Source organism: Sinohyriopsis cumingii, chromosome 1 (assembly GCF_028554795.1).
Source record: "Sinohyriopsis cumingii isolate HCF-2022 chromosome 1, ASM2855479v2, whole genome shotgun sequence".
Taxonomy (NCBI): Eukaryota; Metazoa; Mollusca; class Bivalvia; order Unionida; family Unionidae; genus Sinohyriopsis; species Sinohyriopsis cumingii.
Window position 1 is genome coordinate 157,978,981 of NC_142961.1, and position 23,471 is coordinate 158,002,451.

Here is a 23,471-nt window from a genome sequence, read left to right on the forward strand (position 1 = left end):
TATGCATGTGTACAGGAGGGGAGGGGTCAAACTTTGCCATATTTTTGCATACGTACTAAATGGATGGCCCATACTGCACGCGACCTCGAAATCAAGGCATGTCGAGACTTGGACAAAATGCAGTGTGTAAATTTGGATAAGTATTTTGGGATTAAACGAAAAACTGGTGAAGATTTTAATGTGATTCAGAACTCTGCCAAAGTTGCTAGAAACAATAGTTGGGATGGGACAGTAGCCAAGTGAAGAAAGTGCGTTGTGCCTGGTTTAGTGTTTGGAATAAAATCTTTCCTTGGATTCACAAAATTCATTTTGATTGACAAACAAGAGCTATATGCCAGTGGTGTAAAGAATGTGGAAAATTAAACTCAATGGCAATGACTGGTTCTTCTAATCTGCAAAGTTCCACATTTTCTTGGCATGAGACATCCTGAGACCACCTACTTGCTAGGTAATCATGAAATCATTGAACTGCACACTGACAGAAGTTGTACAACTCTACTTCAAGAGTACAGAGATTTAAAGACTTTGTCGTCCTAGCTGTGATTGTGTTTGTGTCACCATTGACATCCATGGCATGCAAGAGAGGCTTCAGTGTGCAGAACAAATTCAAGACTAAGGGAAGGCCCAGAATAAAACATGATGCGAGTCAAAGAAGAGGGACCTAAGTAGTGAAGTGGGGCACTTTACGATCAATGGGAAAATACATTACAGACCACTACCACCCGGTCACGTTTACAGACAAGATTTATACAGACAATGGGAAAATACATTACGGACACCCCCCACCCCCCTGGTACGTTTACGGACAAGGGGAATTTTAACATGGGAAATTGAACATAGGAATATAGAGGGACAATGGATTGGGCCTGTTAATGGACAAGTGGAATTGAACATGGGGAAATATTGGGCCTGTTGACGGACAAGGGAAGGTGCAGACTGTATAGCATCTGACGTCACTGTAGGGGAGATTGGTAACAATGCTGCAACTAAGGGAGGTGATGTCACAGTACTGAGCAAAAAGTGGGTGTACAGATACAACACAGACAAGAGACAAACACTTAAACAGCAAGTGCATTGCCCTGCTTGTCAGCGCACTTTTGTCAGTCCAACCTGTTACCAACAACATCTGAAGACACAAGGTTAACAGTAGAAAAGTGCTTGTCAACTCCTGAGATTGTGTCCTACTTGTGGACAAGGCATATGTACCAATAATGCTAAGTCACACATATGTTCAGGAAAGAAACGATGTCACATTTGTCACCAAATCGTGGACTTGGAAAATCAGTGATACATTCAGAAATACCAACCACAACAGGAAGACGATGACCACAAGAAGAAAGGGAATTTCATCTTTTTCGATTTCGAGTGCATGCAAGAGACTGGCATTCACATTCCTAATTTCTGCATGGCTCACTGAGCGTGCGAGAAGTGCATCCAAGAACCTATCTCTAGTCATTGCCCTCACTGCAGCAAGATTCCTGGAGGATGTGAAAAAATCTTTCGAGGACCAAACATGCTATCCGAATTCGCACAATGGATCTTAGACCCCATTGACGAAACGTGGAGCCAAGAGGACATCGAACTTTACGGAGATTGTCATCGTCATGCCACAGTTATGGCTCACAATTTTTCGGGATACGATGGACACTTTCTTTTGAGATACTATATGGAACAAGGCACCGCACGTCCTAAAGTGACTTTGAACGGAGACAAAATCATTTCCATGCAAGTGGGACAAGTACAGTTTAAAGATTTGATGAGTTACTTGGCCATGCCTTTGAGTCGAATGCCTAAAGCGTTTGGAATGACAGAAATGGCCAAAGGTTATTTTCCAGTTTTTCAATACCGAAGCCAATCAACACGCCGTTCTACCCCATTTCCCTGAAGCTGACGACTACGACCCCAACAACATGCATACCAAACAACGAGAAGCTTATTACGCTTGGTACCAGGCTCATGCCTCGGACCCCTTCGACTTTCAGGAAGGAATGTTAAAGTATTGTCGTTCCGACATGAACATTTTACGGCGTTGCTGTGGAAAATTTCGAGAACTGTTCATGGAACATGGAAGGATAGATCCTTTGAAAGAAGCCTGCACCATTGCCAAAGTGTGTTCCTTAGTGCACCGCCAACGATACATGCCCGAAAACACCATGGCTGTCATCAGTCCTCAGTCAACCAAAGCCCTACACTGGTTACATTACTTGTGCGACAAGGAAGACAAATGGATCCAACATGCCCTCAACGGAAGAGGCGAAAAGACCATCGGAACATATTCGGTGGATGGCTTGGACTTAGAAAACCCCAAGATCGTGTACAAGTTAAACAGTTGCTTATTTCACGGATGTCCTGTCTGTTACCCTGAACGTGGCACTAAAAATCAGTTTTTACATCGAAGCCTGGAAGGCTTGTACCAGGACGATGCTTGAAGTTAGAACAGCAAGGATACCAAGTGGTGGAAATATGGGAACACGAGTACGATCACCGTTTGAAAACCGATTCCGAATTTAAACACATCGTAGAAAGTTACAAGTTGATGGACCCACTGAACCCGAGGGATAGTTTGTACGGAGGACAGACAAATGGCACCTGTTTGCTGTACCACGCTGACTAAGAGAAAGGAGAAGAAATCAAATACTTGGACGTGTGTTCACTGTATCTCTACGTGTGCAGATATTGTTGCTTTCCTACTGGGCACCCGCAATTGCTGACGGAACACCTTGACATGGACAACATTCAACAATACGAAGGCACGATCAAGTGCAAAGTTTTGCCTCCCACTGACTTGTACCATCCCGTGTTACCTCAGCATTGCCGAGGAAAACTGATGTTTCCATTGTGCCATACTTGTGCCGAAACGTGCAACGAAGATCAGCCTTGTCAGCACACCCAAGAAGAACGCTTCTTGACGGGAACGTGGATCAGCGTGGAATTCTTCAAGGCTCTGGACATGGGATACCAACTGTTAGAAGTGTACGAAATTTAACACTTTCCCAAGACACAAAAATACCACAAGGGTGACCAAATTCAGAAAGGCATTTTCGCAGACTACGTGGATGCCTTTTTGAAACTGAAACGAGAAGCCACCGGCTATCCTTCCTGGTATCACACTCCCGATGACCAAAAGACATTCAAAGAGAAATACTGGGAACAAGAAGGCATCACTTTAGACCACATTGAGAAAAACGAAGGCAGGCGATCGTTTGCCAAAGTGATGTTAAATTGCATGTGGGGCAAAATGGCACAACGACCATGTTTACCTAAGGCAGAATATGTGACAGAACCTTCCCGCTACTTCCAGATGATTCACGACAAAACCAAATACATGAAACACGTGGACTTTGTTCGTGAGGATTTGATCTTAGTCAATTACGAAAAAGATCTGGACTTTGTACAAGCAGACGAATTTGGAAATGTCATCATTGTGACTTACGTGACAGCTCATGTTCGCTTAAAATTGTACGAAACTTAAGAACTGTTAGGGGATCGCGTCCTGTACTTTGACACGGACAGTTGCATTTACATCGATCGCCCGGGTCAACGTCACCCTAACATCGAAGGAGACCGTTTAGGAGCCTGGGCAGACAAAGACCTCGACGAGAAGAATTTTAGTTTTGCTAGTGGTGGTCCTAAACATTACAGCTACGAATACCGAGACAAGCAAGGAGAAGTGCACGCCGAGTGTAAAGTGAAAGGACTGACTTCTCAATTATCGCACCAGTCGAGTGGTAAACTTTGGGGTATTGAAAGAAGCCTTGTAGTCTGGAGAGGATGGAAACTTTAAAGTGACCACCTACCAACCGAACAAGACTGTACGTTTACCCACTCACCAAATCGTCAGTCGACCCTTGGAAAAACTATTATCAAATCGTGTACCAAAAGCGAGTGTTGCTTCACAAGCACTTTACTTTGCCGGATGGATATGTCGGTATAAAAAAAATGGTTGTAAGAGGATAGTCACTAACTAGAAGGATTACTTCGCCACAGCATGAATCAAGTGAGAGACCCAATGATAACTCCAAGTTCAAACCTTTCCATTTTCCTGTTTTCTTGCCTGACTTTTGTGATTCTACCCGTCCATTGGAAACGTTTCAAAAATGGCCCACGGATAGGGAAGGATTACCTACTTCGAATGTTTTAGCTAGAACAGGATTTGTCTACTTGGGACATGAGACTGGATTGGGATACGAAGTACAGTGTTTCAGTTGCGGCCTGAAGTTATGAATGGATCTATGTATCTATAAAGATTCAGCTATTCTGGAACATACTTGATGGTCTCCGCACTGTCCTTACCTTTCTATGGCCTTTTCACCCATTACACTACGGTACAATTATGACGGTACCTTAGAGAAGGTAGTACCGTTGTCCAGAAAGAAAAAAGGAAGACTTTCAAAACTAGACATAAAAAGGAACGATGTACAAGCTTGAGACTTCACTGCGACTAGTGTAAAAAGGGACAATATGCAAGATCGATAGTTCATTGTGACTACCAAGACCAAGTGAACAAGATGAATACTTTCAGAGAAACACAAAACAAGTTCAGACAGGCACAATTCAAGTTCGGTGATTCTCAAGTGGAGTGCGATGCTGTCACTTGCATTGAGAGTGATGCAGTAAAGCATCATGGGAACTTTGTTCTCACTACTGCTACTACCACTACACCTATCATGGAAAGTGATGCTGCGCGTGTCAAACCTGACGGATGCGAAAGCGATGCCACTCGTGATCGTGGACTCTTTACTGGTTTTCATTGTGGATGTCAACCTTCACGTCTACCACTCTACGGATGTCATCCAGCCCTGAGCAGACTCCTGTCGATGTCACCCTACCCTCATCGAAATGAATATGTGAAAGACAAATATTCGTTCCCTGTGCATTTGCTTGAATACTGCTACTTTGAAAATCGTTTTCAATCGTTTAAAGGAAAATAGCCTACATATCTGGGAGGACGGACCCCTGAAGAATTAGCCAGAGCCGGATTTTTCTGCATGGGCGAAGGGGATAAAGTCAGGTACTTCAGTTGCGGTGTGTTATTTCACCAGTGGGAACAACAAGATTCAGCATACCTGGAACATGCTCGATGGTCCCCGAATTGTCACTACTTACCTTTAGTGAGACGATATCAGTAATGCCTGAATGGATACTTTACAAGAGAACATTCGTGGTTTGCCTGTGGAGTTGAGAGAACGGATTTACCGAGAACTGGTCAAAATACAAGTGAAACGCAATCTCAAAATAATTTCTCCATTTTTAAATTATGCTCTTTTCCAAAGTAAAAGAAGACTGATTATGAGTGGATATTACTTAAGTCACAAAGATAAACGAGGCTATTAGCCACGACCCAGTTATTCCACAGGAGTATATACTTATGGATACTTTACAAGAGAACATTTTGGGCTTGCCTGAGAAGTTGCGAGAACGGATTTACCGAGAACTGGTCAAAATTCAAGTGAAACGTAAAGAACAATTGCATCCGTTACGTCACCGATGTTTACACCATTGGTACCTGAGTGCTACAAAAGGACTGATTCAGATGAAAGTGTTCCAGTGATCAGACATTGTTACACTGGACGTGGGCGAGAAGGATTGGTGTGTTACTCTTGTTTGTATGTACTACAAGGTACACTTACTGCAACGAATTCCAGAGGAAGAGTTAGAGAGTTACCAAAATCGTTTACACAACGTCAACTTAGTGGAAGAGGAAACTTCTGAACGTTGTCTTTTGATGTGCAAGTTAGTAACTAAACAATTAGTTAGATTAACCACTGGAATAAAATCATCTCTGTGCAGAAAGTACACTTATTGTCTCCGACAAAAAGAGGTATAAAAACAGACTACCATGCCACAAATTTTATCACAAGTGATTCAACAGATTCCGTGGAAGGAAATCAATGACACTATTCAAACAATGGACGATTACCAACACTTATTACGAAAACTGTGTCCATTCAATTGGGGTCGACGTATGGTGTGTGTCTTAGTGACTCGTTTTCTTGGATTTCGTTTACCAGCCGATTCGTTGTTTACTCTTTACGAACAGTACTTGCCACCCAATAAAACATGAAAGTGGTTCCTTTAAATGACCACGAGAGATTCATTATGCTCAACGCTTTGCGTTTCCATCTGGATACTTCTCGACCTCTACGGGAAAAAAAGATCCGACAACTTTTAGGTACCGAAGATGTGTATGACGATGTGTGTGTGTAGCTTTTGACTTACATCCTCATTGGACAGATGTACGTGACTGGAAAAATTGGGGTTTTGAGGCTTGGACTCAAGAAATAGCCCATTATGCTGGAGAGTTGGGATCCAACATTTCAACGTCCTAGGAAAAAAGTCACTTTTCGACCTGTGTTAGTGACAGTGCCAGAAGGACCCGTCACCGAGGACAATCACTTCCTTCAGGACAGGACTGTCATGGACGTTCCCGAAAGACCATTTCGGGAGGACATTTGTGTGACATTACCCCATGTAGAGCCTGTAAGAACATTACACATTGTCCCTAGGACATCTTGGTTACCAAACAATCTTGTACAGAAACTTGTTTATATTCCACTTTGATCATTTTTTGTGCATTTTATCGTTGTACTTAACCCTTTGGCTTTTATGTATTTTAGTCTTTCGTGTTTATTTTTAAAAATCAATAACCATGTCCTGAAAAAGTATAAAAACTCTTGTTTTATTTGTCTTCATGTCAAACGTGACATTCCTTGCACTGTGGCTGCATCTGCTGTCTCTGATTCCTCTTCCTCCACTTTCAAAGTCACCGACGAACACATAGATCGTAACATTTGGGAGATCTTGTATCGTTGCCATCCCTTTAACATATTAATTGCCGGACCTTGTGATTCAGGCAAAACCGATTTTGTCAAACGTTTGATCGAACATAAACATCATTAGATAGATCGTCCACCTCAGCGAGAAAGTCAAGGCGATTCCATCGTGTTTGTGGAAAGCATTCCTAGCGAAGAGAACGGAACCATGTCTGACCCCAGTCAAACCCATCTGGACATTTTTGACATGTTAGGAGAAGACGAAGAAGAAATTAAACTGTAGTTTACGCGTAAAGAGCATCATCGTAATGCCAGTGTCATTTACATTACTCAAAATTTGTTTCAACAAAGTAAAGCCGATCGCTCCATCAGTCTTAATGCGCATTACGTTGTTATTGTGGGGTTTAACGCCATTTTTCAGCACACGATAGGCTATACATGGCAGCCAGTATTAATGGTGGAGGAAGAACCCGGGAAAACCCCGGAAAGAACCACCGACCCACGAGAAGCTACTGGCAAGCTTTCTCACATACATTGGCTGAATTTGAGACTCGAACCCACGCAGACAGAGGTGAGATGGCAGTGATCCATAACTGAGAGCGCTTTAGACCACTTGGCCACTCGGGGCCCCTCTGTGTGTGTGTGATTTTGATTTATTATGTAGCTTTAAACAATTTTTCATTCAGATCGCTACGATGTCAGCAGTTTGGCAGTTTATAGTGATGTCTAGTACTGGAGTATTTTCTGCATGATAATTAATGCCAATAAAGGCTGCTGGAGACTGATAAAAGCTCTGTAGAGGCTAGATCTGAAATTGTTGATTATATCTTTGCTGATAAAATAAATATCAAGACTAAATTTGTTCATCATGACCATCTTCATTATTATCATTGTCATCATTTTCTTCTTCTGTTCTTCTTCAACATTCTCCTTCTCCTCCTTTCATTTAAAAGGGTAGTACATAAGAGAATTGGTTTAGAAAGAGTCCGTATTATTAAATGAAGACAATGAACAATAAGCATATATTAACTGGTCGTAAAGTCAAAAACTATTCGTAGCATGAAATGTGACAAAAGCAATTAAGAATAAAATTCTAAGATTTTTTTTCGAAACTGAAACATATAGAGAGAGGTCTAATCGCGATAATATTAACGCCGAGACAAAACAAGGTAGTTATTAATTGTCGAAGAAGTTCTGTGTGTGAGACCAAATTTCTGCTTTCAAGTTTAATAATCTTGAGACCAATTTTCTATGACATATAGCAGGGGTGCACAACTTTTTTCGGCCCAGGGCCAGATTGCATTTTCTAAGACCACTCGAGGGCCGCAAACACGACGCTACATGTTCTATACAACAGCGACTTGGTAAACGAAATTAACGCTAATAAATGTTGTAATAAACTACTGCTTGACCTGTAGGTTTTATATAATTTTATTTTTAGTAGCCCAATGGATTTCGAATTTCTTTAATATAATTAATGTTCACGGGCGAGATTTCTGTGCTGCTTTAATTTGCCCAGAGGGCCAGACAGAACACGTGTGCGGGCCGGATCCAGACCGCGGGCCGCGGGTTGTGCACCACCGATATATAGTGACGTGGTCTTGTTTAAATAGCAATTGCAAGTCTTGGCCAAACAGTTAAGAACGCCTTGGCTGACTCATGCGTACGACGATGCCACTCAAACCATACACGCCTATTCACTCGTGGATTGAAAACCCACCACTCCTGATATTTTCGATTTCGTACCCAATTGTTACACCACTGGTGTCAAGACAGAGGGCCTGTCCTGTACACGTCCCCTTCGTCGACTTAACAAAAACATTTATAAAAACCTCGGGACAATTTGGGTCTGTCTCACACAGGGTCATCATGACGTATCTTCAATCTCATCCTCCCATCAAATTGATTTGTTCTTTGTACGGCATCAGTCGCGACAAAATCCACAAATACGTGCTCGTGTCTTAGAAGCCAGTCTCAAAAAAGTTTTAAGATGGTTTTCGGTGTCAGCACGTTAATTACTGCAAGGCACCATTCACTTCATCAAACCAAACGCTTTTTTGACAGAAAAGTAGCCTTGACACAACTGGACGATCCCCGCATCGACACTCAAACCAAAAGGCAAGTCATTTTGAAAACTGGAGTGAGCGGTTCTCCAGGAGGTGTCGTCATTCGCTCCCTCTTAAAATTTGATCCTAATGCCTCAAAAAGTCTCCCAAAGACAAAAAGCCACTCCCAAAAAAGCCGAACGAAGCCTAAAGAAGAAAAAGAAGAAAGGTGTCAAGACCAGGTCACAACCCCAGAAAAAGAAATGCCCTCAAAAAACAGCTTGTACCCACAAGAGAGGTACTTCGACCAGGGCGCAACCTTACATTCGCAAACCACGACCTGCAATGAGGGTGCTGTCGTCTCCAGTAGCCTCAGGTTCTTCCGCCTATCCGTTGTTGGGGATGATTACCAAATCCAGTTTGACACGCGTTCTTCATCTGGCGATGGAACAATGGAAACCCACACCTCCAAAGAACTTCTGCAGCGGTGACACCATCCTTCTCTTTAGCTGGAGTGGCAGCTCCTTACAAAGTACCTGCTCCCAAAATCAAAATCCAAGAGAGATCGGTCATGTTACTGGATTTGTTTAAGCAAGAAGTGTCCCGATTTAGTCAGTTGCAAACCCCTCAACGACGCGTGATGCCTGTCATCAAGTTGTTACGACGTAAAGTCAATCAGTGGCGACGCTTCCAGTATAAGAAAAGGCCTGAGAAAAAGAATGGGAACCAGTGTTTTGTGCTCCTGAAGACCCAAAGATGTCAGCCCCCAGAAGCCATCCCTCTTTGAAACCCAAAGGAAAGAAAAGGAAAGGACTGCCTCATCGTTTAGTCAAACATCGGGGCATGTTGTCCGCTCGTTGTCCGCCCAGTCCAAAGCTTTCTCCACCCTTGTGATAAAAAGTCAAACTGACTCCACAGATGTCATCGATACCGTGTGCGAATGTTGTTTGAACGTCTTGAAAGGCACGATGCCCTTGTCTAAACACCAGAAATAATGCCTAGCCAAACATCGTCCTGTTCTTCGCTAAATGGTTCACAAGAAAATACCCATTCGTCAAAAGAAGAAGATGTTGGTACAACGCGGAGGGATTTTGCCTCTGTTGTTAGGACCCTTGCTGAAAGCAGTATTGGGAACAATGCTAGAAAAAATTGTGGGAGCAAGATAAAAAGGACAAAGAAGATAAAGGGACGTCTGGAGTCCAAATATCTCAGATGTGGCCCTTGAAATCGAATGGAAGGAAGAAAACTGGTTTTAGTGCCATACAAGTGATGGATTGAATACCATCATTGGCAAGAACAACGGACCCCGCATTTATTTACCTCCCAATCCGAATTTGACCGAGATATCCCAGTTACAACACGAATTGCAAGCGTTGATGGAACGCAACGATTTGTCCGAAACAGAAAAATCGCAAAAGTACGGACAACTCTTGCAACGATTTCATCTGTTTCACCAGAATGTTTTAGACGAAACAGTTCTAGCCAATCTGAAAGATTTTAAGACCCTGATGAAAAGTCCACCCACCCCCCAGCAGTTAAGAGAGACTCAGCCCCACGAAAGCCTGAGGAAGAAGAGGTACGAGAAGTCTTTCAAACACCGTCAGCAGCTCCCATTCCTAGTAAGACTGCAGAGTCCTTGTTGACCTCTTTCCCCACACCCAAGGAGAAGAACTGAAAGCTTGGGTTAAAAAGATAATGTCCACTCCTGGCATTAAACCCTACACAAGAAAAAACAACATCCTACTACACCTGGTTCAAGCGTACAAGCAATCATACCATCGAAGCATTGGACGTACCCCCCCCCCCAAGAAGTGACTCTCGAAAACGAAGTGACCGTTTCTGGGTGCCTATTTTTTACGTCCCCGACGGTGGCTGTCCCAAGAAAAGTGGAGTGTTAGCAGTAGGAGATTGTGTGCGCATTGGCAAAACCAAACGCACTTTCGACAAAAGTTACTTACCCAACTGGACCACCGAATTGTTTCGTGTCACTCGACGAGTACGTGATAGTCATTTTACTGTCTATAAATTGTAAGATATGAATGGGGAAGTGTTAAAAGGAACGTTTTGCTTGCCAGAGTTACAACGCGTCAAAACAAAAAGACGACATGTACGAAATCGAAAGCATTCTCGAACGAAGAACCCGTAAAGTGAGAAAATGCTGTGTCAAAGAAGTCCAAGTTCGTTGGAAAGGATATCCTCCCAGTTTTCATTCTTGGATCGACGTTTCGCAAATCATCGACTTCACACATTTCTTCTCTGCAAGATCTACAAAAACAACCCTTGTGGGTGTGATGTGGAGAAGTGTTTCTAAACGCAAATAGTCTTTTTCTGCCAAATCTTTTTGGTATAATGTGTCATCGGGGCGGCCATTGCCAATTTGTTTTTGCAACAAGGAGGCAAACAACTGTGGACCATTTGATTGTTCAGTTGCATCTGTTACATTCGTCCCAATCCTTCACTGAAATACTCCTCGAACGGGAACAACGGGAATCTTGTGTCCAGCGTCAGTCACCACTCCAACAAGAACAACAACATTTTAGGTGGAGACACTCCTTTGATTTCGAATGACCTCTCAAACAGCAGCATAACTATGGAATTATGAACAACAACAACCGATTTTACTTAACCTTACCCAGGGACAGATCCATGGAGGTGTTTCCCGATAACACTTTGTGTTGTTACACGGCCAAATTACCTCAGCTCATCCAATTAGATCACGAAGCCTGTTGGGAAGTGTCTTTGGTGGAAATAATTTAGCTTACACAGATCAAAAACATCAAGGAAAAGCAAAACACTTTCCCGTTCGAAATCCTGAACACCCAATTTCAAGAAGAAATAAATAAAGTCGGGTTTTCAGGTGACACAAAGTCAGCAAGCACTCCATCATTCAGCATCTACACGTTGAAAATTTCGTCAGGCTATTATTTTAGTGGTGAATATTTGGTGGACACCATTGAGGACAGGTTCGAGTTAGCCTTTGGCAAAGCCCTGAACAGATCCAAAAGAACTTAAGATTGAGTATCATAAAATGGCTCGTCGCCTAATGATAAAATTTCAGGATACCGACACATGGTCCCTCAGGTTTAATGGTAGATTGTTTTAAATTATGGGTGGACATCCACAGATGGTAGCATAAAAGTTTATCCCAAAGATCAACAGTAATATGGAGTTTTACAGGGCTTTTGGATCTCCGGTAGAACTGAACCAAAGACTCAATTTGATATTTGTGTACTCTGGTGTAGTGTAGTATAAGGTGATCTGATACACCTCGGTATCGTTACTGAGTATCATTCTTTACCAGATACCCAAACGTTTGATCATTGGCATCATCGAAAATACAGCCTTTAATGAGGCCTTCGAGAAAAATTCTTTCGTGTTTCAGTACTACAATGTGTCCAAAATCGAAGTCAGTCGAAATGGCAAAACCTTGTGTACCAGACCTTTCGAACCTGACTTTAGTGCCAAGAAGAAGAATTGCTTGAGATCGTACTTGTCCCTGTACGAACCCACAGGACAGTTAGAAACCAACAGTTGTCACGGCATTATGTACGAGGATTATGCAGAAGGTTACACTTTGTGGGCTTTTGATTTCACCCCATATCAAGGCAGCGACTAGGTACATTTCCATCCTATAAAATCCGGACAGATTCTTGTGCAACTTAAGTTTGCAAAGCCAATACATGTAAACAACACGGTGAACGTCATCCTGTATGCCGAATTCGATAATACCATAGAAATCAACAGTTTGACAGAAGTCATTCTAGACTATTGGAAGCTATGGAAGACTTATTCCTCTTTGAATGGTGGAGAATCTTTGGAAATGGAATGGGAGGAGACCGTGCAAGAAGACCCCAAGACAAAGACGAAAAGGACATAGTCATGACGTCCTGATGGCCAGAACAAGAACAACATTTAGTCTCCTGTTTTGCCAAACACTTGGTAGAAAAAAGTACGCAATTGATCAAGAAAGATTGTTATGGATGTCAAAACGAACATCCCAGTCAAATTCAGTACGATAAATGTGTGATGCTGTGTCAAGAAGATAAATTCGACGAGTATCTGGACGAAGCTTGGAGTCTCATCTCAGAAGAAGCCATGTTGTATCAGTGGTATAAAGACTTGCGTGATCATTCCACTCCTCCATTGATGTCTCTAGAGATCCATCACATCGAATCTCTTTTGGTTCAGAGTGCAGAGACAAAACGAAGAAACGGTTACTTGTCAGACATTTCCAAGCAGAAAGTCAGAATTGAATTGATCACTTATCATTACCTGTGAAGAAAGGCAACAAGAAAAAATTTCACAATAATGGATACCTGGAAACTTTTTTACCTTTTAAACCACAGTTCGTACACTGCTCCTTGGAATCCTGTCGTTTGTGCTAAAGCTGATCTGCCTCATCGCAAACCTCAAGACCATCAAGCTTATGTCATCAACACGAATGATAGTCATCTCCCAGGAACCCACTGCGTAGCCGTCTACTTTCATAAAGAAGGTTATGTGGAGTATTTCGATTCACATTGCCCCCTTTGCAAGACGACTTCATCCACTTTGTGAGAAGTAATGGTCAGATAACACGATACAATAATGTTAAATCACAAGGCACAGATTCCATGGTGTGTGGACAATATTGTGTGTATTTTCTTGATCAACGCAGTCTTGGATATTCTTTAGAACATTTAGTGACTTATTTTGATCGCCACTCATCTAGAAACGATGACAAAGTAGATCGATGGTTTTGTGAAACATTATGGTTATCTTTTGTCTTTAGCTAGGAAACGTAGTGTAAATCAATGGCCCAATGACTTCCATTCCTGGAAGTCTAGCTTCACTTCACAACGTTGTCAGCCTTGTCCAAAATTGTTTGTTATTAGAAAAAAATGTTTGTTAGTTTATTGGATTGTTTATTTAAAAATGTGTTAATTGTTAATTGTTTGATGTTAGTTATTTGAATAAAATGTTGTATTTTGAAAAAGGCTTCTGTCGTTTATTTTCCATTGTTATCATGATATATGCTCTTTGACTTCTATCTGTCCCTCAAATCAAACTATTCTTGCTTTCCTACTCTAAACAGTGTAGGGATGTTTTCTATCGCGTCCGGGCTTGAACCATATAAGCTGAGCACTTGAATATAACAACATGGCAACCTTAGCAGGATCGCCAAACAAAACAGGAAAGGGCGCGGCGCTTCTGGACTTGTTGGGGTTGCCAGACCTGACTGACTTGCTAGATTTTCCTGTAATACACGTAACCCCTGAACGACCTCCTTACTTGATTGAACTCGCCCCCCCCCCCACTCCTTACTGAACAACCAACCATCAATTACCATCACCTACCATCCCATCTCAAAACATTACCCACCAAGGTGTCTGTCCCCGTTACCACCTTCACCAACCCCCGCCATTCCCCGAACCACAAATTTGAACAGGATAACCAAATGACATATACCCCAAAACTTACTACCACCAGCAACAAGGATAAGAAAGACCAACCGGGAAAATCGGCTCAAACCCCACTACTACCATACGGCAAGAACAAAAAGGGGCTGACAGATACATCCAAATCAAAGAACTCAAACCTCCAAAAGGCAAAAGAAGTCATGCACTCCAGCCAAACCCCAGGCCCGTCAAAGGAAACAACCACATCAGATTTAGCAGATCCAAACATATACGACATACTACCGACAGAAGAAATTTGTATACATATGTTATCATCGGAAAAGAGGAGGGCAATGTCACCAGAGGAGATATTGGATCAAAGAAAGGGTATAACTCTGATGAACGGAATACCCAAAGCAAAAAATACAACTAAGACAAATCATAGGACAACAACCAAAACAATCACGGCACCTACCAAAACAACCAAGGAAATAAAGACTAACAAACAACCAACAGTGAGTAAAACTAACAAAAGGACAACACTACCAACAAGAAAGGATATTCGACGAACAATGGGAGATAAACAGGTTAAAAATCAATACCATGGTGTAGACCTAACCATATTCATCGCCAGCAGGAGCTCTTAACAATTCAGCATAAGTACCATTAGTTTAGCATCAATTCTAACTAAAACTTATGCTGGAGCCTTCGAAATCATCAGACCAAGATCTAACTACATCTTAGTCAGGTGCAGCACCATAAGACATGTATCCAAATATGTAATATATGGAGATACAGCCAAAGTCATATTAACAAGGCACAAAGCGCTCTCCAAAAACACCCAGAGCATAACCCAGCAAAACCAGACCATGATCAAGAAAAAGGAGGAAAAACTTTATGCTGTCCAAACAATCAATATCAAGCCATCACAGATGAATGGACCAAAATTAAATATAACTTACAAAAAGGTCTTTAAATTACATCAAAATTTTAATCTCCTAAATAACAATGACATAACCATAGAACTAATAAACCAGAGAGCAGACATATCAAGAGCCTCCAGGTTTAAGTCGAGCCAAGGACAACCGACCAACATAATCCTACTGGACTTCTACTCAATTCCATCACTGCTCGTTTACTTTGATGGCCACTTGTACCCACTACTAGAATTCAACATCAAACCTCACTTCTGCAGTCATTGCAAGTCATGGGGACATTAAGCCAGCAGCTGCAAAAGTAAAAAAGGTGCGACATCTGTGACGGCAGCCACAGAACCAAATTCACATACTTAGGACAAAAGTGTGCTACCTGCAACGGACTCCATCATCCTATTTCCAAAGACTGTCATTACACCAGAAGAGAAGAAGAAATCATTAAAGTGATGAAAGAACAAAGATCGCCTTACGCAAAAGCTAAATCAACTATCCGATCGAAACGCACCGTGCAGGAAAAGAAACCAACACCACAAATACCTGCTATAACTGCGCCAAACCCCAAACCAAACCCTAAGCCCGCTCCTACCCAAGCCCACCCAAATCCAGAAAAATCAGCTGACAAAAGGAACCACCCTCTTGCCCTCAAGCATCAATAAAAAACAGGTGGATCATAAACTAAAACAAGAAATCAAGGTTAACAATATTACTAGCAAACCAACCAAATCCGACATATCGACCTTCGTTCGAGAAGTTCGGAACCAAACAAAAACAGGAAATGCAGTCCCACCACTACAAAGCAATACAGTTAACAAGGGCGAAAGCAATGCAGGTTAACACAAGTGCGCCCCCGCATGAGAAATTCTCACATGACACCATTATTCACTACTTAAAGGACCTCATGGTTTGAATCACAGACATCTCTCTAAATTATCACATAACTTGTATCCCATTATTCTGGTTATTATCAGACCTATTGGAAAAACACCTCCAAACCAAACGCTAATTTGACCTTATAATTCACTAACATAATTAATTATAACATTAGGAATGGATACAACTAGGAAAACGAATACAATAATATGACAATGGAATAACCTGGAATTAAATATTATTAAACCAGAATTAATGATCGAACTTCAACAATATAAAATTAACCTGATTTGATAGTTATTCAAAAAAATACTTATTCACCAAAAAACTAAAAATATACCAAACATCCCAGGTTATTCAGCCAGCAATTTCACTATGAGAGACATTGAGCAAAGAGGAGGTGGTTTTGCCATCTTTGTCAGTGACACACTCCCAAATACATCATTCCAACAGCACCCTGTAGCCACAAATGACCCGAATAATCCCACACCCTTTGCGTATGAATCAATACTCATCCATGGTGGGCAAGTTTTATTCTAAATTTTTAATATCTATGACCTGGGCAAGCCTCATGCCGTCTCCCCTTTTAACTATGCCCAACTCATCAGCACAACAAATGAATACATGAAATGCGGAAACTTCAACGCACATAGCAAAAGATGGGGAGGAAAGCACCGAAAACAAGTGAGGCAAAATAATCGAAGAATGGGTCATCAACAACTGTCTGGTCATACTTAATGATGATACTAAAACCAGAATTTCACCAGAGGATAGAGTACTATCGGCAATTGATCTAACAATTTGCACACTCAAATTAGCATATATATCTAATTAGGAAGTAGAAAGAGATTCCACGTTGGGCAGTGACCATGTCCCCATGATTATTACTATTAACTTCATCAACCCAATTACCACTTCCTCTAAAGCTTCCGAGTGGAGACTGGACAAAGCCGACTGTTATTCATTCAATTCCTTGCTTGCCGGAATAGCTATAGCCAATCTACGGGAAGACGACATTGACAAATACAAGCAAAAACTTCTTGAAGCAATCAATGCAGCCGCCACTCAAGGTATTCCCACTACTGGAACCAATAACACCGCAAATGCAAAACAATCAATACCAAGGTGGAATAAGGACTGAAACAATATAATCAAGGAAACAAAGAAAGCCCTCGTAAATTTCGCCAAATTATTGCTCCACTCTTGAAATTAATCAATGCAATTCAAAACAGGTTTGGAATAAACTAAACGCAATGAGATGCGCAAATAGCAACAATATTCCAAATATCAAGAGTGCAACAACTAACAAAGAGAAAGCAGACTAACTAGCAATATACTTTATTGAAATGAGCAAAAATGACAGCCATCCATCCAAATTTCAAGTACATAGAACAACAATAGAGTACAAATATCCAAATCTATTTACTGACCTAGATCCAAGGATTTCTCCCCTATATGAACTGTTTAGCTTGGACGAATGGAAATCAGCACTTAGAAATAAGAAATCCACCTCCACAGGAGAGAAGACTATCTATGATATGAAATATATAAGAACATCCCACCCACTATGGAAGAAATCATACTAGATATGATTAATCAATCATGGCACACATGACAAATTGCCCACACATGGAAACAGGCTATAGTTATCCCGATCCCTAAAGCTGGCAGGGACCCCACTTAAGTATCCAATAGACCGATCTCCTATACCAATACCATATGCAAGGTGATGGAGACAATGATAAACAACAGACTCAAATATCACCTTGAAAGCAACAATCTTCTCTCACAAAACCAAAGTGGCTTCCGCAATAAAAGATCCACCCTAGATCAACTAATAAGGCTCGAGTCCCGTATCAAACTAGATTTTAATGCTAAAAGAAAATGCGATAGACACCTCATAGTTATTTTCTTAGACCTTGAGAAAACCTTAGTAGTGAAAGGGGTCACTTTACGGACAATGGGAATTAGCATTACAGGGACCCCTGGGTCACTTTACGGACAATGGAAATTTAACATGGCGAAAAATCGTGGGTCACTTTACGGACAAGGGGAATTTAACATGGGAATAAATCGTGGGTCACTCTACGGACAAGGGGAATTTAACATGGGGAATAGAGTTTGGGCTTGTTTAGGGACAAGGGGAATTTAACATGGGATTTTTTTTTTTTTTTAAATTTAAAAATTTTAAAAAAAGGGGTAGGCAATTCAAAGGCTATCTCTTTTCGAGATATATGGCTGGCCCTGAAAAGGGCCTTTGGGTTTTCTTCTTCTAATTTCTTCTTTTCCTCCACCAACTTCTTATTTTATCTCCAACACTCTTTCTCTTCTTTTTTTTCTCCTTCTCTTCTTTCTTCTCTTCCTCCTCTTCTTCTTTCTTCCTCTTCTCATTTTCCTCTTCTTTTTCAATTTTTTCGTTCCATGTTCTTATTCTTATCTTTTCCTCTTCATCCTCCTTCTCCTCCTTTATTTCCTTCATCACACCACTAATCTTGTCCTTTGCTTTTCTTAAGTTGTTAATTTCCATCTTTACACGATGGGGACTATAGGAATAATGGTCTTCAACCAGTCTTATTAGCATCTGTTCCATTATTCCTAAGTTGTCTAAAACGTCTTGCAAGGTTTGTATTTTGTCCATTTGGTTTGACGCCATCTTCTTTTTATTCTTTGCAGAATGGTTTGAACGACGAGCACTGTGGGTTCTTATAGTGAAAGCGCGAACGTGAAGGAAAACATCCCCCTAAAAAACATAAAATGGATCTTACCTAGATCATGACCCAACAACGCGCGGACGTGAAGGAAAACATCCCCACTTTTCTCATTTCATATAATATAACCCAAACTATACTCTCCACTTACGCTAAGAAACAATAAAGAAACCCATAATCTACTATTCACACAAACATACCTCAGCTCTTACTAACACAAACACACAAACACATACACTTCCACTATTAATAAAGAGTTAGTGTTTATTTTCACACTACTCTACTTACACACATTGGCAAATGGATCGTTATTTCTTTTCTAGAGTATTGGGTAGCCCTGAAAAGGGCTGTTTTGTTTGGAACTTCATGGACACCTGGTTAATGGTGGCACCTTCCAGGCCTGGCGCCACATACACATCTTATCCCCCAGTTACTTTTTACCTTTTGGGGGGAGAGAGCAGAGGCAGGATATGTCGCTTCAGAATCCCAATTTTCGCTCTCTGGGATTTTGAAATTTCTTCTCTCCTTTTCCTCCTCCTCTTCTTTGTTTCTTCTTTCCTCTTTATATCTTCTTTCTTCTTCTTCTTTATATCTTCTCTCCTCCTCTTCTTTGTTTTTTCTTTCCTCCTCTCTTATCCTTCCCTCCTCGACAATGGCTTCCGCGGCCAGTTCATTTAATATGCGCCTGGCATATTCCAGATGCACATGAAGCTCCAACAGTTTCTCAAGTCTCGTGTTCATTTTTTGGTGTTGATCAATCAACAAGGGTAGCTGGACTGCCGAACGAGTTTCAATTTATACTTAAAGCGCGGACGTGAAGGAAAACATCCCCTAAAAACATAAAATTCATCTTACCTAGATCATGACCAAAAAACAACAACAACGCGCGGACCTAAAAGAAACACTTTTTATTCTACCCATTACTATTGTAAAATTTTTATAAATCACTTCAATAGACTATCCACATACGCAAAGCAATTCAATCTAACCCCAAATATACACCTCAAGCAGCCCAAAAAAACAAACATCATTTTAATCTACTATCCACACCAACCTACTTTATCACTTACAAACACAATCACACAAACACATACCCTCACATTTTTTAAGAAAGAGTTAGTGTTTATTTTCACACTACTCTACCTACACACATTGGCAAATGGATAGTTATTTCTTTTCTAGAGTATTGGGTAGCCCTGAAAAGGGCTGTTTTTTTTGTTTTGCTATGGCATTCTTTTTTTAGTTTCTAAGAATGCGATGTCCTCTGAGGATAGACTTTCTGGCGATAGGTCTGCTTCTTCGGAAAGAGAAGAAGAATTCTTTGGTGTCGATACGACAATCGACAAAGCCTCTGTCAGCTTCAGGTTGCTGCTGCTGCTGCTGTTGCTGTTGTTGCTGCTGTTGCTGCTGTCTCTGAAGTCTGTACTTCTCTGTCCATTCTTCTTTCTCCCTGTTCATTTCTTCTCTGAAGAGCTCTTCTATCAGGTCTTCAGTGATTTTTAACATTCTCACATTCTCTATTTCTTCTGGTTTCGGTATCAGACTGTGTCTGACCCTATGCAGATTCACGTAGGCTTCGTTGAGCTTAGCTAGTTTGGAGCACATCTTCTTAGGAGGATGAGTCGACAATGGATGGCTAGACTGGGAACAACCCGGTTCTTAAAGTTAAAGCGCGGACGTGAAGGAAAACATCCCCCACACGGTTTTCGAGCTGCAACCTTCATGAGAGGGATAGTAAGAAATGAAAGAGCATCAATCCAACATTCTTATAGCTAAACAAACCACAAAGTCATTTTTTTTTTCAAAACACAACATTTTTTATTCAAAAATCACTTAACACTAACTAACAACAACTCTAACAATAATTCAACATGATAACATCAAACAATATTTTTTTCAAATGACAAACAATTTTTTCTTCAATTACTAACTACTTTTTGAACAGGGCTGACAACGTTGTGAATGAAATTGTGATTTCCACTGTTGGAAATCATTAGGCCATTGATGGACACTACGTTTCCTAGCTTGAGACAAAAGATAAGCATAATGGTCACAAAACCATCGATCTACTTTCACATCGTTTCTAGCAGAAGAACGAGGATCGAAATGAGTCACTAAATGTTCTAAGGAATAGCCCAGGCTGCGATGATGCAGAAAATACACACAGTACTGTCCACACACCAAGGAATCTGTGCCTTGTAATTTCACATTATTGAATCGGGTGGTTTGAGCATTTCTTCTCATAAAGTCGATGATATCGTCTTCCAAAGGGGGCAATCCGTACGAATCGAAATATTCCACACATCCTTCTTGAGGAAAGTAGACGGCTACCCAGTGGGTTCCTGGGAGATGACTGTCGTCCGTGTTGATCACGTAAGCTTGATGGTCTTTAGGTTTGCGATGAGGGAGTTCATCTTTGGCACAGACGACGGGATTCCAAGAAGCCGTATACGAACTGTGGTTCAAAAGGTAATAAAGTTCCCAGGTATCCATTGTTTTGTGTTTTCTTCTTCACAGGTAATAATAAGTCGTCAATTCGATCCTGACTTTTTGCTTGAAAATGTCTGACGAATAAACGGTTATTCGTTCTGTTTCCTCACTCTGATTCAGGAGAGCTTCGATACGATGGATCTCTTGAGTGGTTAATGGTGGACAAGAATGTTCACGCAAGTCTTTATACCACTGGTGCAACACGTCTTTGTTCGAGATGAGACTCCAAGCTTCGTCCAGATACTCGTCCAATTTTTCTTCTTGACTTAACATTAGGCATTTATCGTGTTGAATTTGACTGGGATGATCGTTTTGACATCCATAGCAATTTTTCTTGATCAATTCCGTCATTTTATCGACCAAGTGTTTGGCAAAACAGGAGACTAAATGGGCTTCTTGTTCTGGCCATCTCGACTTCATTATGATCACTTCTTCTTCCACAGTCTCCTCACATTTCATGTCCAAAGTTTCTCCACTAGGTAAAGAGGGATAACAGTCTTCCATGACTTCTAGTAATCTAGAATGACTTCTCTCAAACTGTTGATTTCTATGGTATTATCGAATTCGGCATACAGGATGACGTTCACTGTCTCTTTCAGTTTATCTGCAAACTGAAGTTCCACACGAATCTGGCCAGATTTTATAGGGTGGAAATGTCCCTCGTCGCTGCCTTGGTCTGGAGTGAAATCGAAAGCCCACAAAGCATAGCCTCCGTCATAATCGTCGTACGTAATGCCGTGACTGGTGTTGGTTCCTAACTGTCCCGTGGCTTCGTACAGGGACAAGTACGATCTCAAGTAATTTTTGTTGGCAAAGTCAGGTTCGAAAGGTCGGGTACACAAGGTCTTGCCATCGCGACTGACTTCGATTTTCTTCACGTTGAAGTGTTGAAAGTTGAAAGGATTTTCAAGGAAGGTTCCGTTGAAGGCTGATTTCATGACCATACCAAGGATTAAACGCTTGGGTAACTGTCCTTGAAACAGATGATCTTCGATCATGGATTGATGTCCCTTGGAAATGGTGAACGTTTTCACTTCCACACGTCGGATGGGATACTTGGCGGTCGTTCTGCTCAACGTTTGACTGATGTCGTTACCTACTTTGGGTAACACTTCTACGCGTCGTACGTATAGTTTGGCCTCCTCGATTTTGCTTTTGGGATTGCCACCAGTAGTAGCATTGTCATCAGCCAACAAATGGAAAGCGGCACTGCTACGATTCAGTCTCAGGCGAACATTCACTCCGTTTAGCAAATATTTCTCTTGCAACCACATGTCCAAATGCAAACGATCCATCAGTTCTAAACTCTGTCCATCTTTGATTCTGTTTCTTCGTTCTACAAATCCCTCATTGGTGGTTGTTTTTGATTTGGGGTCAGGTTCAAGACCTGTTTCATTAAATTCGTCCGCTTCGTCAGGTTGCCACAGCACACAGGCATTGAGATGAGAATCCTTGGCATCTATTCCGTACGTCAAGAGATTTTCCAGGTAGGCACGGTAAGGGTAAGTATCCATGCTGCTGCTAACCAGTTTGTTGTTCAAGTACAAGTCCACTGAGCTGAACAAGGAATGCATGAAATTGTTGACGGGAGCTACTTTCTCTTCGCCGCTTATAGTATCTCCTCCCTTATCTAGAACTTTGACTTTCAAGTACAAGTAACTGCTATTCAGATCGATGTAATCTTCGGGCTGTCCTTTGATTTCAAACTCGATGGGAGCGGAATCGGTCAGTGAGGAGACGGGGTGAAATTCCACCCACTGGGATTCTTGCATGGTCATCATGGTGGGGGGCATGGCAAACAGATCCAGTTCCGTCTTGGAACAAGCGCAAGACTCTCGGTGCATCATTTTTTTTCTCTTTCTCAATAATCGAAAACGTCTAAGTCTCGAACGGTTCTTCTTTTCTTGGCCTTTCTCGCTTGAAGTCTGGTGAAAGGGTGTTTTCTTCTTCGTCGTCTCTTTCTGCCTTGTCCTTGCTGAATGCCTGACTCGGTAGCGTGCAGGGCATTTATAGGTGTGTCTCGTCGACTTAAAATGTCTTTACCTGTTTGCAGCAAGACATTTTTGCCTGCCCTCATGAAGGCTTCTTTAGGGTTTTGTTTGTCGATGATGACATTTTGGAGAAATTCTTTGCCTTGCGTCAGTGCCGCATCTTTCAAGGCGTGCAATCCGCGTGTCACCATCGGTTTCAACACCGGGGCCACCGAACGAAAGGCCGATTTTAACATGTCTCCTAAACCGTGTCCTCGCTGTCGAGCCACCCCTTGGTACAC